Source organism: Strigops habroptila, chromosome 13 (genome assembly GCF_004027225.2).
Source record: "Strigops habroptila isolate Jane chromosome 13, bStrHab1.2.pri, whole genome shotgun sequence".
Lineage (NCBI taxonomy): Eukaryota > Metazoa > Chordata > Aves > Psittaciformes > Psittacidae > Strigops > Strigops habroptila.
In genome coordinates, this window is record NC_044289.2 from 12430916 (window position 1) to 12445405 (window position 14490).

At 42.4% G+C, this 14490-nt stretch overlaps 2 protein-coding genes across 3 annotated transcripts in view; one reads left to right on the plus strand and one right to left on the minus strand.

Moving 5' to 3' along the window:
- Positions 1 to 1901, minus strand: part of RALGAPB (Ral GTPase activating protein non-catalytic subunit beta) — a 68058-nt gene extending 66157 nt beyond the window's left edge. Inside the window, exon 1 of the mRNA XM_030503514.1 lies at positions 1891 to 1901. The gene's annotated coding sequence lies outside the window, so the exon portion shown is untranslated. The remainder of the gene's footprint in view (positions 1 to 1890) is intronic.
- The window catches only part of NDRG3 (NDRG family member 3), a 47861-nt gene that overhangs the window by 3527 nt on the left and 29844 nt on the right, over positions 1 to 14490 (plus strand). The gene's annotated exons all lie outside the window — the stretch shown is intronic.

The window sequence follows — 14490 nt, forward strand, 5'->3', positions numbered from 1 at the left end:
CAGGTGGAACCATCAAGTCCGCTGTTATTCCCTGGCAGTGACCAAAAAGAGACAAGCCTAAGGTCAGGGCAAATTACATAAACCCTTGTCTGGGAGCCCTCTTGTCTCTCATCAGCTGTAGGATGTCAAGAGATTAAGTGTTGGTTGCATTTATTTTGTTAATAGTTAATGTATTTTTCTTCTGTGAACTTGCCTGTGTCTCCAGTCCACATCCCAGGGGAGACCTTCCAGAGCACAAAATAATGTAGGTGCTGACAACCTTTGCTTGTTTGCTTTTTCAACTTGACAGCTGCTAGTTTCATTTCATCTCTCTTTTGTATGGTTTGGAAAAGGTGAACAACTGATCTCTTTTTACCTTCTCCATGCAACTGATGATTGTATAGCCTTCTGTCTTAGGTCATTGCAGTAATCTCTGTTTCCAGGCAGAACAACCCCAGCCTAATCGATTATTCCCCATTATTTATCCTTCCAAACCTTGTTTCCTTTTTAAAAGTATTTTCCCCTTCCATTATGTCCTGTGGACATGAAGGAACAGGAGCTGCATCCAGGATTTAAGCTGCAGACATTCTATAGCTTTATGTGGTGGCTAAATTACTAATCATTTCCTGACATTAGGTTTATTTTTTTATGTGAATAGCTGTGAGCTGATGCTTTTATGAGTGTCATGACTCCAGCAAGACTTTCTGAATGTTAATGATCACCTTGAAGCACATCACTTTGTATGTGAAATGAGGATGATTTTTCTTCAGACTGCTACTTTATTTGCACTGAATTTCCTCTGTTATTTTATTTCCTGATTATTCAGCTTCAGGTCTTCAGTCAGCCCTTCTCTACTGTCAGAATACTTATATCCTCAGCTCCATTCCTTGCCCCTTGTTCCAGGTTGGTTTTGAATACAGCGTATAGCAGAGCACTGCGAAAGGCTTTCAGCAGTCTCCCTCCCTGTGCAACTTGACCATTTATGCCTACCCTCTGCTGTGCTTGCAGGTACTTTAGTCCAGGTGAGGCTTTCCCCATTCATCCCTTGTCTGCAGTGCTTCCCATGTTCAGCAGCCTTAATGCTGCCCTGTATTGCAGTTCAGTCCCTGCTGTGAAGGTGTTCCTGTGGAGTCCCTGCTCACAGAGAGCTTCTGCCCATCCTCACAGCACTGGCTGCTGCTCCCCTCAGCACTCCTGCTGCTGTGCAGTGAATCCTGCCTGGAAACAGATCTGGCTGGAAATGAACCCAGCAAAGCGTAAAGTAATGCTGATTTGGTGTTGCTGTACTGATAGTACATACATACAAATGTGTGGATTTAATTAGGATCGGTTCAGTTAGGTAAGTGCATATTTCTGCTTGCTGCTGCTGATTGAAATTGTGACCTTACAGGCTCAACTGCAGTCTAGACTGAAGGCAGCGTGTCTGTGCACAGCACTTCTTATTTCAAATTGGCATGGATTTGATGCTGTAGATAGATCAGTGTGACCTGGTGTAGGAATTGCACTTGGGTACTAATTCCATCGATTTTGTGACAGCTCCTTGGACATTTTCCGTGTGCTGAGGCAGAAAAACAATCTGACTGTGAGTTAATATCTGGAATTCCTTAAACAAAGACGTTAATAAGGAGGCGGTTCTTTTTAGTGCATTTATGTAAGTTAATAAGGATCCAGTATTACTTTTTAGCCTATATGTGGATTTCATTCTAATGGCATCATAAATACTTCAAAACTATGTAACTGGAAATTCACAGATTTTGCTGCTGATGCCCTTGCAGTGCTTTCTAAAAACTAGAATTATTTGGGATTTGTGTACATTTAAGTTTCCTAAATACAATGGAAGTCTTTAATGAAATTCCTGTTCACTAAATAGGCTTTTCAGGCCTGTTCTTGAAGATGCATATCCAAATTCACCAGTCATGTTGTCAGTCATAGTAAGTTTTCTGCTCAGGGGTTTTTTGGGTTATCTTTGTGTGGAGCATTGAAGTTAGATGCTTCTGGTTTTAGCAGTTTCTTTTGGCTGTGGTAGCTTTGAAATGTATTGTTTAGCCACTAAGGTCTGTTCTCTTTCGGTTCGTGTAGGTGTTTCTACCTTTGCATAGACAAAACCAAAAACTTGATTTGTATAAATATATGGCTGTATCAGATTGGGGCATGTCCTGCAGAAGAGGAGGGCCTGTGTGTGGTTCTGTGCTTTGCTTTCCAGATGGGAGAAGATGGGGCCTTGGGGAGTGGTTTGTCTGCTTTTCTCTGCTGCCAGTTTGGGTGCCGCATGGTTTGTCTCTGTCACGGTTGGAGAACTAATACAACAGCAAGCACACACTCATCAGCTGATGAAGAGGCATTTTTAATGGTTGTGTAGTAATCTACCTTTGCTATTTTGCTCATGTAGTTCGTTCTGACATGGTTTTCATCAAAGAAATGGTCCTTGTTACAAATTCAACTTCTTTTTTCTTCAGCTTGGATGAAAAAGTTACCAAGTATGTTTTGTATGGTCCTCGTGAAAGCCAGGAAGATGGTTTCTCATTTTGCAATGCAGTTGAGCTTTACCCATGGCAGACAGGGAGAAAAAGGCACAGGGCTTGGTAAAAATCTGCATATGGATTAGCTCAGCCACAGAACAAAATTATACTTTCCTGACATTAACATGTTGGGAAATGTTTAAAGATTGGAAACATTCTTTAAAAAAGAGAAAATAATCAGTAAGAAAGCTCATGTGCCCTGAATAGTTTTGGTCACTTTGAACAGTAAATGGTGGAACACCCAGCGGGTTCCATCCGGTTCATGTTTGGTTAATAAAGCACATCATTTGCCGCATCACTTGGCAGTGAGTGGCCTCCCAGTTCCATCCCCACAAAGGTCAGCACAGTCGTGCTGCTGTGAGATGTCATTGCATGGGGAGACTGGGAATGCCTTGGAGTTGGGAGCTCAAGTGTGGGACCACAGGTCTGCTGGTGTGCAGCAAGGACACTGCTTTAAAAGGAGCATTTTACCAGTATAACACCTATAGAAAGTAAATGCTGTGGCTGCTGTTACGGTGTTGGAAGAAACAGAAGAAGGGGATGGTTTAGAAGATACTCTGTCAGGATGTCTCCTTGGTGAGCCCATGTGGTTCCCTGTGTCAGGCTGCGAATGTCAGGTTGTGACATCTCCCTGGCTGCAACTGCTGCTTTGTCACTTGCTGGTGTTGGGTACCATGCTTGTTCCTACTGCTGTGTCCTAGAACTGAGGAGGCAGCACAGAGCAATCCAGGACTGTCAATTCTCTTTCTTTATATGAAGCCCAGCCTGGGAACTTTGCAGGGTGTGGGGTCTTGTTATGAAAGAGTGAAGGTTTAAAAAGTTCTTTTGACCACACTGAGCAGAACCACTGCAGCAGCTGGGTGGTACCCAGATGTTTGTTACCTTTTGGTTGCTTAATTTGTGTGTTTGTAACTGATTTTAAAGGGTCTTGGAGCTCATGGCTCTTCCTCCTCTGGACTTCGTCATGGGGCTGACCACATGAGGTGGGAGATGAGGCAAGTTGACTGGGATTTGTGATTCCAGGGGATCACAAGGTTTTTCTAAACTTCAACTAAAATGCCACAAACAACACAAAGTTTATATCCTGCTGCTGGTCAAGCTTCAGGAAATACCTAGTGCTTGTGTGATTTCCCTTACTCACTAAAGCCATCTGATCTCTTCAGCAGCATTCCAAATCCTAGAAAATATAAACCATTGGCATTTCTCCTGGTTTCTACACCCAAAAGGGTTGTTTATGTGCCATTGCTGAGCATGATGCTCGCAGTTGGAGCTAATGGGCTTAAAGCCAGGTTGATTTTGTTGTCCTTTAGCTCAGGTTATTAATTGTATTTGAATATATGCTTGTCTGGGTGTGTTGCGTGTGGCAAGAGGATATGATCCCAGATTTCTTTGTGCAAGTAATTGCTGACTAATTTTCCTGTGGACGTGCTCTAACAGAGGAAGCAGCCTCAGACGTGTTGTTCTTGCTCAGAGGTGTTACTTGCCTTAGGAATGATTGACTTTACTGCAGCACTCCCTGCACTTAGCCAGAGCTCCAGGCTTCTACCCCAAACCTGTGAGGAAGTCGGAGACCTTTGCTGACGTGATTTCCTTGGGGAGTAGCCTTGTTCCTCTGCACTTCTCTGGTGGCATGCTGCAGAGCAATAGGTGGTGGAGATGCAAGGATAAGAAACACCATTTTCCCCTCCCCAGTAAACTCTTACTTTCTGAAATAACTGTACTTTGGGTAGTGAATAGAAGATCTTTATTTCTAATAAGGATGCCCTGACTGGGTAGGGATGCTGCAGCCTTTCTGGCCCCACTCCAGCCTGAGATGGTTATACCAAGAGAGGGATGGAGGCTTCTGGCACCTTCTTACCTAATGCTTTTTGCTGGTTGGTTTGTTTGGTTTTCCTATTCATGCCTGTTGAATATGGATTGGCAGCCTTGAGTGATGTGTATGCCCATGTTGTCTTCGTGAATTCTTTGCAAATGCATAGGAATGTTGGCAATGATTCCCAAATTTGGGGTAGCCTGCCAGCTGCTGTTACAGAGGATTACTGGCTTCATAACAACTCCCTTATCCGGGTATTTCAACGGTCCTTTGAAATGTGGGAAGCAACAGCATCAATGCCAGGGCTGACTGGGCACTGTGTATAGAAGCTTCACTACTATAATGAGGCCATCAAGCCCTTCTGATAGTGATTCAGCTTACACTGTGAGAAATGGCTTTTATTGTTATGCCTGGCAGTAATTGCCTAAATGAAGTGTTTTCAAGGGTAATTCTAGGCCACTGTAATTATATGTATGCTGCCACTCTCACCAGTGTGAAAATGTCTTTAAAACAATTTACAGAGCTCGCCAGTTGGTTGCTCAGGAGGGGGGTCCTCTGCCTGTTCCACATGAATACATTCCACTTTTCGTGTTGTTTTTAGGTGTTAGGAAATGGTATTTCCTCACACATCACAGTCTCTTGGCAGCGAAGTGACCCTTAAAGACTTCTTAGAAGTCTGTCATCCCGCTTTTTTTCTTTTATTAACTGTGATATCCCAAAGGGAGCAGAATTCCTGAATGACACTTAAACCTTGATAGTGAAGATGGGTACCTGTAGGACTGTGATGCGGAGCAGGAGATGCCTTTGGAAGGGACAGTGAGCTGTGTGCTCGCAGCCGAGCCGCAAACAGCATCCTCAGCTCCGGTGCCAGCAGTGCCACGCTGCCGCGCTTCCCGCAGGAGCAGGGTGTGCGGTGATGCTGCAGCACGGGGCCCGAGCTGCTCTTCTCAGCTACCCCGAGAAGCTGCTTTGGCCTGGAAACAAAACTTCACCTTTCTTCCTTCATTTAAATGTTTCATTGAGGTTGCAAAACAAGCACAAGACGGCCTTCAAACACCATATTTCAAACAGTGTATCACAGGGTTTCTCAGACCGGTGAAGGTGGCATTCACTGAGCATTAGATTGTTTGAATTTATTTGTTAGTAGCAGAAGGATGGTAGAGGGTTTTCCTTTGGCTTTTCACAAGATAACTGCTTTTTTCCCCCCTTGCCTTTAATTGCTTCATTCTTCTTTATCAAAGACAGCCGATTCTTAACAATGGAAGCAATAAAACAGCCAGGGAAGCTTGTGAGCTCTTAAAAAGAAGAGGGGAGGGAGGGAAATTAAGAAATACAGTTCATTGTGTGGTATAGCAACCTTTGATGGAATTCATAGTAGGATAGCAATGTGAATTTAAGCCTTTACACAAAGGCAAGAGAAATACTGTCAATAATTCATTTTCATAAAACAAGAACTGTTTAGACAGAAATACTGTTCAGCCTTTATGGAGGTCTCCAGAATATAAATCTCTGTACTTTCTTTGACTGGTGGCTAGGAGTTGTTGTGGGGGAAAGATTTAAATGGCTTGAAATATATGCACCAGAAAGCTCAGTTCGTTACCTAAGCATTAATTGCCTGAACTAAGTGTTGTGATGCAGGGATCTTGCTTCTCTGTAGTCTGATTTCTTTGATGTGATGTGTTCACGTTTTCTCAGATCTCCAGCCTTCAAATGTTGTTCCTGACTGTGGATTGATTGTAAACACGGCACTTATGCTGCTATTTTTATCATGTCTCCACATTAAAAATTAACTGCTTATGTAGAAGCCATCATCAGTCACCTTGTTGGCCTAAAAATCGTTTAAGCAAATACAGTCTTAGTATTGTCAAAGCTTTCAATAAGGAAAGGCTGATAGAGTTGAAATCCTGATCTTGAAACATTGCCTTTAGTGAAGTCTGGAGTATTTTTATCCTGTCATAAATCACTAGACTCACATTTTCTTTTTAAGAGAACCCCAGGTCTTCCCAGCAGTGGTGACTCCAAATTGCTTTCACAGTCTGGGCCTTAGCTTTCCAGACTGGCACTCGCCTTTCCATAAATCAAGGGACTTGTTCCGCACTGTTGGTCTCTGCATCCCTGCAGCACGATTCAAGCATCCATGTGAATAAAAGATCCAGGGAAAGCTGAGGTGCTGCACTCCCAGGGGCTGCTCCAGAGCTCCCAAGCGCAGTTGCAGCAGGAGATCTTTCTCTTAGCTGGCCAAACAGACAAGGGCTGCACTGGTTTCTGTGCAGCTATTAGGAAGTTCCATCCTTTTTTTTTCCTGGCATACCTGTAGAATCATCATCATAAGTAAGGGATGAGCAGTCACATCTCACAAAGACAGTGGCTACCTCGTTTAGAGGCGTCTACAAGGCCATCACCACAGACCTTGTGAGGAGCTTGGTTGAGCAATACTGTGTTGTCTTTCTTGTGCAGTGGTTAGATGAAGAGCAATGAGTTTTATTAGTGATTAGGTAATAAAAGTAGAAAACAGCTTTCAATCTGTCTGCAGGGCAGCAGTGGCGAGGGGGGATCTCTGTTTCACTCCATACTGGCTGCACAGTCATTGCAGGGGGGTGGCCTTGGAGCTCTTTCCTTTTTCCCCATTTCTCCCCAGATTACAGCTTCATTTGAAGGAAAACCAAAACATATAAACTCTACCTGAGGTGAATATTTAACAGGAAGAGTGTACCAGGTGCCAGTGTATCGGGCTGCAGTGGAAAGTTTTGGTCCCTTCATTAAATGGAAAGTTACTCGATGCTGACTCAAAAGATCCCAGGGGAATAGCACCGCTCAGTCCCAGCATGTGTGCCTTGATGAAGGTATTATACAGAGGAATTTATAATCCTGTGCTAGGCTGGAGGGTCAGAGAGAAGACTGAAACTGATCTCTACTGAAGAAGCATTACGTGAGGAGTCCAGGAAAAGCAGGAGTACAGCCTAAAAATAGATTAGGATGAACTACCGAAACCAACTCACATCAACACATTGTGTTGAAAAGCAGTGAACACCTGAGCCTGCAGTGATTCCCCCTGCATCCTCCTTTTGATTGAAGCTCTTAAACAAGTAGAGGGCTTCACTGCTGCAGTGGATGGACACTCTTCTCTTTGTTTGCAGCTACCAAGCACTAACCTAGAGTAGCTCATACACAAATGCTGCAAATGTACATAAAAAGCCTAATTTAATAATAAAATCAAAAATTTAGGTCAATATGAAGTCAAGAGGAAGAATATGAGCAGCTTAGATTTAAAATAATGTAATACAAAATCGGTTTTAAACAAAATTCCCAATTCTGGGAGTGGTGTGGGGAGCAGGGCGTTGTGTAGAAGGTGTGTTTATGAAGGTATGTGGCAGTTTCAAGGAACTAAAGAGCTAAAGAGAAGCTCTGATACATCTCCCTGAGGAAGAGTGAAAAACGGTCCTATAGAGCAGTAAAATCTTAGGCATAATCTATTCTGGAGCTCATTATCAGCATAATTATACTGGCAAATTCTTTACATGTAAGAGAACTAGAGAAGAGAAAGGTGACATGAGAGAGCAAAGGCGTGGGGTGAGAAGAAAGGAAAGGAGACATGAAACAGTTTAGGACTTTGCACCTTGGAAAGGAGCCACATGGAGGACAAAAGGAAATAATAAAGCTTTATGAAAACATGACAGGAGGTGTGTAAAGAATAACCAACATTTCTGAGAGCACGAGGACTGTTGGTACATCCCATAAAAATTCAGCTATAAATCAGACAGGAGGAGGATGTATTTTATACCATGTTTTCACATTAGCCGTTGCCAGGGAGTGATGTGGAGGCCAGATACAGAGAGAAGTCAAAGGCGGAAAAATAAATGGAAGAGAGGTGATGATGTTTGTTTGTTTGTTGATAAAAAAATAGAATGATGATAGTAAATAGAGGACTTTGAGGAAACATGGAAAAATCCTCCAGCACAGAGTGATAAAACAGCATTTTAAATTCAGTGTGGTGAAGTAGCACACATGGAGAAGAGCCCCCACTGTATGTGAGCTCTGAGTTGGCTTTCCAGTCATAGATGAATCTTGGGGTTATAATAGGCAGTTCTATCAAAATGCTACCTCAGTGTTTGGAAAAGCAGATTAAAGGTTAGATGATTGTGGAAAAATAATAGTGATCAAACAAGGAAAGATACTGCTGTGCAAAGCCATAGTGTTGTGAACGCTGCGTCAGTGCTGCTCTCATCATTCTTAAGGACCCAGTGAAACCAAGAGAGATCCTGAAATGGTTGTCAAGAATGATCAAAGGTGTGAAAGGAGTTCCTTGTAAAGAAGGAGAAATAGATCAAACCTCCTCAGTCTCAAAAAAAGATCTTTGAAGAGGATATGATGGAAGCAGATAAAGTCTTAGCAGTATGGCACGTGTATGAACCCGTTGTTTACTGTCTCTTCCGATAAAAGGACTAAGACCACGAAACGAATGTAGTGGGTAGCAGGCTCAAAACAAAGTGAGATGTTTGTAAAGTGGGAGCAGGACCTCTTTGGCATTGAGGTTTTAATCCGTTGGCACAATTTCCTGGATTTAGGCTGATTTATTCTGCAGTTAACACTTCATCAGAACGCTGTTCACGGGGCTTTGAAAGCTTAGCTCTAGAGCTCTGCTCGTAAGAGAAATCCCTTTGAATGTTGGAGTAGGGATATGAAGCCTGGCAGGCTGAAACAGCCCCTCTGATCGTTCTTCATTGAGCAAAACCAGTGCAACTTCTCAACAGAGTGTTTTGGTGGAAATACCCCGTGGAGTCAAATACAGTTTATACATATCACAACATACCAGCCTCAGAGCTGGTATTTTGGGATTGTTTTTGGAGTATTAGAACTTCTGTGACAGCAAGAGCTGCTGCATTCTCTTTGTCTAACAGTGAGTTGGGATGATGGCATATTAGTTGTGATAGGTGTTTCTAGCTTCAGCTACTACAGAAATAATACAACTATAAAATACCAACCAGTGGCAGTAGTATTGTTTTGGGATTGCTCCACAGGGTTTAGAAAAGGACAGACTGAAGAAGAAGCTTTTGGATTTATGAAAACTGGGCAGGGTTCCAATGTACATGTTATTGTTTCGTGGTTTATTACCTGTGCTTTGTCATGTTCACATGTTCTGTGTTGACAAAATTAATTTCTTGCCGTTTTAGTCCAATTTGGAGCATCTTGCTGAGTATTGCTTAATTGTAAAGAGAGGTATCACTTAAACCCATCGACTGCTCAGGTGAATTGTGCTTTGGGTTGTGTTTTCAGTTTAACATCTGCTCCTGATGTGGAGAAGGGCTTCTGCTCACAAAAGCTTGTCATTATTTCCAGCTAGTTAAATAAAAGGTACTACCTCAATCTGCAAATCTGCGAGATACTTGGATTTTCAAAGAGTAGGGAAAGGGGTGATGGGCTCTGTTGGTGTTGCCTAAATGACCTGTCTGGTGTAAGGTGTGCTGAGCCTCGCTCCCAGGAGAGGCTGGGTTCTGCCTGGGTGTACCCCCTCTGAGCAGCCTGAGGCTGAATCGGGCCCTTGAGAGAGTGGTGAGGGAATGCTCTGTGTGAGGTGGGTTATTATCATTTTACTTGTATTATGTATGACGCAGAGTAATTGGATTACTGGCGCTTAACAGATAACTCTTATGCTCTGTGGGTGCTCTTGGGCCTCTCCACCAGACAGCTAAAACTCATTAGCTTAAATTGCTGTGGAGGAGGCTCAAAAGAGAAGCTACGCTTTGCTTCCATGGCAGTGGCTTTAACTATTATATTCTTTACAATTGGGTTTGGCACCTGTTAGTATCACAATTCACCTGACTAATACTGTCTTAATTATGTCTTATGGTACCACGACCCTTCTTCAGAACATTTTAAATCTCCTCTGAGGGTTTCTGTAGAATTCATGGTTGCAAAACTGTAATACTGGACATGGGGTAGATAAATATATCTGCTCTTTTCCCAAAGGATAGGGTAATGAAGCTTGGGGAAGGGGGGGGGGGGGGCAAAAGTAATACTGGAGTGGATAAAAGCAACCCAGAACTAGGGCTCTCATTCTATTTCTGAAATGACTGCATCAGCAGTGTCTTTAAACTGAATTCTGCTTAAAGGTTAATGTGAGAGAAATATGCATGGAATGTTACAGAAAGGACATAACCAGGTAAAGAGATGTGATCATTTCTCTCCAGGTGAGTGTTGGCAAGCTGAGCCTGTTGGAGAAGGTATTGTCAGCAGGCTTTTGTAGGGTCAGGGCTGGTGTTTTGCATTGGGAATGTCCCTCCCTGGCCAACACACACTGACTTCTGGGAAGTTGTGGCTGCTCACTGCTGTTAAAATGGGCTGTCAGAAGGAGTTTGTCTTTGATTCAGCATCCACAGTGTCTTACTTTATATTTTTTTGCCATGTTGGGATGAAAGAGCATCCCGTGCATCACAGGTAAAGTTGTTAGTAATTTCTGTGGTGTCAGGGAAGGGGAGAGGCACCAAACTAAATGTCGTGGGTACAGCTTCCTTACAGTTGCTCTGCAGAATGAATAACCTCTGTGTTTGGAAAGAACAGCAGCATTTCAGTGCAGGACCTGAGAGACTGATGCTCATCTGAAGTGTAGGAGCCTGGGTATAGGAACAAAGAAGAGTATCAGTAGGTGCTGTTCTGCTGCTGTTCCTTAGGCATTTGCTCTTAAGCTGTATCAGACCAGATCTTGCACCATACAGATCTTGTGCAGTTCTTCATGTGTTCTTATTCTGGAAAGCATCGAATATTTTTCAGGGCTGGGAATCAACATTAAACCTGTTATTTCAACATGTTAACATCTGCCCTGAAAAGTCTACCAGGAGATGAATTTCTCCTCCATCCACACCTTTAATGTGAAGTCTCCGACTTGATTCCCTATTCATTATTAAATAGTTTTAGAAAGGGAATTTTTAAATAGTGTTGATATGTGGCTGTAACAGTCACTGCTTTTGGATTTTAATTTTTCTATTCTGGTCTGTGGTATTTTTAGGTTAAAAATCTCTTTGTTTATATATCTGTCTTCTATTTACAATGTCTCTTTTGTGCCACCTACACCTGCAGAAGAGGCTGGGAACAGACTTCTCAGAAACATCCCCTTTGTACTTCTTACTCAAGGAATTAGTTTTAGACTTTGGTGTAGTCAGTTTATCCTCCACTGTTGCCTTGGTGTGGTGTGTTCCCTCGCCTCATGCTGGTTTCTAGGGGATTAAATCGGGAATTAATCTGATGTTAATTAATCAGGTTAATCTGTTGTAACCAAGTCTTTCTAAGCGGGATTAAATGTGAAACTCATGGGATGGTTCAACTTCATTCAGAACTGGAGTATTGACACTAAATCACTTGTATGGAGAGCTTCAGCTGCCCAGTAATTAGGTCACAGATTCCTCCTTAGCCTTTATCTGACAACTGTAAAATTTGGGAAGGTGTATTTGGTAGAGTGCCATCCTCCTTTGGCCTCCAGCTACCTTCAGGAAGACATTCCTAATTTGATGGAAAATGCCACTTTCTTTCCAAAGATATTTTAGGTATCTACTTTATATGTAGTTGTATAATTGACTTCAAGCAGAAGTCGTTCTTATGAACAGTGATTTGAAATCAGTTACTGGTGGCCAGGAATCAGATCCAGAGATTTCCATGAGATTTAACCACTGCTCCACCGGACTGTTCAAGGGTGACAAATGGCTTGAGCAGCCGCGAGTGACAACGATCAACAGAGCTCAGCATCAGAAAGAGCTCCTTTATTTGAGGTAAAATGCTACTTGGTCCTGAGAGCTGCTGAAACAGTTCTGTGCCCCCTCCTGCACTCCTCTGTGACCATGGCTGCTCAGAGCTGTGCTGCTGTGCTGAGCACGGGCATCTCAGGTAGCCTCTGAGCCCCTTCTGCTGATCTGACTTGCACGATACTCATCGACCTGCTTCAAGGGAAGGAGAGGAAGGAATTTCTGTCTGGCGTAGGTAGGGAGGACGGATGGGGCATCCCTTTTGGCAGCAACCCATGATGATATTAAATGAATAATGAAATTACATCCTGAATTGATTCCGAGTTGCCCTATATCCGTTACTGGTTTTAGCTGCGTTAATTTGAGCTGCCTCCTGCGCTGGCCAGCTGCCTGAGAAGGGGCATAAAATTCAGCCTGACACACACAAGGATGATTTCTTGCTTGGAAGTTACTTCGCAGATTGGAAATGATGGAAAGGACAGAGTACAGCAGTCGTGATGGTTTTGAAGTAATGACACTGATACTTAAGAAGGGATTGTCAGATGATGCAGGATGGGCAATGAGCCAAACTGAGCGAGCTTGTTCTGGGAAGCTCCAAGGAGCAGTGCTGCTTGGGTCAGGGAGAGGTGCACTTAATTAATGAGGAAGAAGAAAGGGGGGGAAGCATATAATAAATAATTTAGCAACTTGTTTTTCACACAATGTATATGTGTTCTTCAAATCTACATCAACCCTGCGCAGGCCCCTTTTGCAAGTGGTCTGCGGTTAGAGCAGATGAGTGAAGCAGCATTTTGAGAGTTAAATCTGTCTTGTGTACATCTATTCTTTTATTCAATAGACATAATTATTTAATGTTAAACAATATGTATTTGCCATGATAAAACTTACAATGTCTCTCCCATGTTTGGTGGATAACTCGGAATTGGAGATGTTGAAATCTTTGATCAGCTTTTCCCTGCAAGTGTACTATTTTCTGATGGCCAAAATCCATTTATTCAAGCTTGAATGAAGAAGAAACATTTGGGTTTTCTCTGCAAAGACATTAGTAGAAGTGATTTAGCTGTATATACATACACAGCACAATAAAAGGGTGTTAGTTACCCGAATGAGCTGACACCAGAAGCAGTTGTGTTGTCTTAGCTGCTGAGGAGCAGGATGTATTGATTCTTCCTGAGCTTTGCACATGTCTGTGGTGATTTCTGTACCGCCATTAAGGGGGTTTATCCAGGCTGCGCTACACAGCACTGCACGTGCCAAGAGATGTGACCAAAACCACATGGGGCAATTCCTTCACTGCTGAATATATATTACTATGTCAGGTTTAGGCTGTACAATTTATATTGAACATTGTATATTGTATTTATTATATATTATTAATATACATTAATATATGTTATTAACATATTAATATATCTAGTATATTGTATTTATGTTTACCTATATGAGTAAACACAAAAAGTTTAAGGTAGGTTTATCTTTAAAATGAAAGTGACTCTGCAAATTTTTCTTATGCATTTGATCTGAATACTTTTCTCCCATCCCAACAGCACTTGACACAAATCAGTTAAAGAAGATCAATCACAACTGCGTTACAAAATAGGAAGACTAAGCTCTGACTAAATGTTTGTTTAGCTACACCATAACTTAAATGATGGTTCCTCCCACATGGCAGAAGGCTCAGCTGGGTGTAAAGGTTATATTTATCAGTGCAATTTAATGTTTGGTAGCCAGTGAAAATGCAGCTTTTTCAAGATAAATAAAATGCAAAATCAGCATTGAATTTCTGTAAGTCGAAATGTGCTGCTTGATGATAAAAATCAGTGTTAAAATCTCATTTAAACAGATTTCCAATCCATCTTGCTCCGGAATGCTTTCTTTTGCTCGGTGGGATACATACTACATTTGATTATTATTTTTCACTTAAAATGTAGAAACACAGAGTCAATTAGTAGGAAGTGTAATTGAAACAAAGCAGAAACAAGCTTGAAAATAAAACTGCAGAGGAAACTGCTTTTCCCGGTGGAAAGCAGTCAGATTGAATCACAAGCTGCTCAGGAGCAAGTTGCTGCTGAAGAGACCCATTTCCCTGCTTGCCTTGTGTTGGATCAGAGGAATTGAGCTCACCTACACCCATGCCTGGATGAGATCTGAACTATGGGTGTTGTGGAACAGGCAGCTCAGTAGAGGGGAATGCATCTGTGAACAGCTCCATTTGAACACGTCCCTCACTGTAAAACTGGTAAAAATGGCTCTGTGGCTTCATTTGAGCTGCTGACGCTCGATAATGCCGGTGTTGCCTCAGAGTGGTGCCACCCCGAGAAAGGGACATGGAAAAATGATGTGAATAACATGATTGATGATAATAGCCACTGCTTATTTCATTGGCAGTGGGGAGAGCAGCTTATCAAGGGAAGTGCTGCAAAGCTATTTGAAAGAGATACAATGA